Genomic DNA, 2,691 nt, shown 5'->3' on the forward strand with positions numbered 1-2,691 from the left:
TTTTTCTTCTTCTTTAGCCTCTAAGGGAAAGGTGGTAACTGGACTTTCATGGTTCCTATTTCATTTGACTTTGAGGTTGACGCAACCTCAGGTTCTATTGCTTCATTTTCTTTTTCTTCTTCTTGCATTGCCGCAATCGTAGGTTTAGCTGCTATGGAGGTTGATCTGTTTTGCTCATTCTTTTCTCCCTCCACAGTCTTTCCACTGCACAATGTCACAACCTGACATTGCTCCTTACCTGAACCCCTTGGGTTACGTGGAAGCTCGGTTGAACTTGGCAGCGCCCCTTGCGGTCTACTTTTGAGCTCATTTGTAATCTGGCCCATTTGTAATCTGGCCCATTTGCAATTCAAGATTGCGGATGGACGTAGCCTGACTTTGAAGCACCGTCTCATTTTTCTCTATATATTTATTCAATAGGCTCTCTAGGGAAGAAGATTGCGGTGGTTGTTGTGAGCTACTTGCTTGGTTGCTCTATTGACCGTTGTTGCGTTGAAAGAATCCTGGTGGCCCTTCTTTTTGTGCCACAGATTGAAAATTTTGTTGTTGATTCTTCCAAGAAAAGTTTGGGTGGTTTTTCCACCGGGGTTGTAGGTGTTGGAAAAGGGGTTGTCCTTTACAAAATAAACAGACTGTGGGTTTTGTGGACAATCCTCCATCGCATGTCCATCACTGCAATTTGCGCACCTTGCGGTGTTTTAACTTATTGCGGTGTTGGGCTACTGATCGTCATTCCTTGAATCAAATTCATCATTGTGGTCATTTCGTATTGCAATGAAACAATAACACCGTTATTTGTGTCAGAATCTTTGAGTCTTAATCTCTGGTTGCTCTCCCTCCAGTCTTCATGATTCTTAGAGATGCGATCAAGGATATTCTTCGCTTTATCATAAGTCTTGTCGAGCAGACCACCAACTGCTGCCATATTGGCAGCGGTCTGCGAAGCAGGATTCAAACCGTGGTAGAAAATTTCATTTGAAGGTAGTATGGCAGCCCATTATGCGAACAATCTCGGACCAACCTTTTAAACCTCACCCAGGCATCACTGAGCGATTCATCCATATCTTGTTCAAAATTAGTAATAAGCTTTCTTCGTCTGGCATTCTCTGTAGGTGAGAAATACTTCTTCATAAACTTCTCCACCACCTGCTCTCAAGAAGTGATCTCTTCTGGTTTGAGCGAGTAGGTCCATTTCCTAGCCTGATCACAGAGAGAAAATGGAAACAGTGTTAGTTGAACCTCCTCAGTAGAGATGTTTGGGAACACAAAAGTATTGCAGATTTCAATAAAACTTCGGATGTGGGCATGCAGATCCTCGCCATGTCTTCCTCTGAATTGACCTGCAGCCTGGATCATCTGTAGCATCACCAGTTTCATTTCAAATCTACTTCCGTCAAGGCAGGTCTCATGATTCCCAGAGAGAAATCATAGAGGTTTGGCGATGCATAGCTCTAATGGTCCTATTGCGTTCGTTTGCCAACAGACTTGGATTTGCCATGACATTGTTGTTGTTTGGTGCTTCATTCCTAGGCTGCTCCGCCATTTCTTCTTTATCGGATTGTGGTTACTGTTGGCGGTCTCTTAGTCTCGTTGAAAATGTTCTCTCAATCTTCGGGTTGTAGTTCGCCAAAGATTGAGAGTTCTGCAAAGAATTCACAAAAATTACCGTTAAAAACTTGATGCTTAAATTTATGAAATGTGGAAAATGTGGTTGATATGTGTTGATGGATAGTGTTGTGCACTCAAGTTTCCCCAGCGGAATCTAAGTGTAAATTCCTCTGAGTTTCCTGGTAAGTCCAAGGTCGAACACAGGGACTTGTGAAAATAGTTGCATTAGAGAATTTTATGAAAATTTGTGGTAACCGATTAAATAAATAAGTGTTGAGTTGTTGTTACGTTAATGAAAATAATAATAAATGCGGCAGAGTTCGAAAAGAGTTGGCAATGGGAAATACGATGAATATGCAGTGAATGGGCTGAGAAGGGTGTCAACTTAATTTGGATTCGACTGTCAACTTAATTTGGATACGATGAATATGCGGTGAACGGCTGTCAACTTAATTTGGATCCGATAGTCGTCAGCTTTCTGTCCCATCGATCTCAATTGTCCTTTTGTCTGGATGCATCCACCATGTTCTGGTGATTCTTCTTGGGTGGATGTTTACAAGCACGATCAACGCAAAGTTTTGTGGTGAAGTTGCGCTCGACCGATGTATTCCTATGATTACATTCTTTGCATTGCGTTAACGCATTATTCTGCACAAAAATATGAGATCAACTGCCCTAATGCGTTGGACGCATGCGACCGAAATATTGTAGAATTTATGCTTAATGGACGCAATTTAACATATTCTATCAACGCAATCGAACATTGTTTAAGAACTTAGCACAATGATGATGTGCATTTCTACCTATTATCAAATATGCATTGACGCAAGGCGGAAATTGTGATCATAGGGAATCATTGGTCGAGCGCAGCATTACCACAAGGCTTTGCGGTGATTATGTTCGCAAACATTTGCCCAAGAAGGATTGTCGCAACTTGGTCAGCGCAACATGATGGGCGCATCTGGGTGAAAGGCATAATTAATCACGATGGGATAGAAAGCTGATGACAGTCGAATCCGAATTAAGTTGACAGCCGCTAACGAACAAGTACATTCAGCTTTTCGGTGACAAATATTCGGCGCA

The 2,691-nt window shown here is 42.0% G+C and overlaps 1 non-coding gene across 1 annotated transcript; it reads left to right on the top strand.

Annotated features, from left to right (window-relative positions):
- The first annotated feature begins 991 nt into the window (after window positions 1–991).
- Window positions 992–1,098, top strand: LOC120072384. The gene has a single exon (XR_005480446.1). It is a non-coding gene; the product is annotated as a small nucleolar RNA R71 (small nucleolar RNA).
- Window positions 1,099–2,691: the final 1,593 nt, after the last annotated feature.

Source organism: Benincasa hispida, chromosome 2 (assembly GCF_009727055.1).
Source record: "Benincasa hispida cultivar B227 chromosome 2, ASM972705v1, whole genome shotgun sequence".
In the NCBI taxonomy this organism is placed as follows: domain Eukaryota; kingdom Viridiplantae; phylum Streptophyta; class Magnoliopsida; order Cucurbitales; family Cucurbitaceae; genus Benincasa; species Benincasa hispida.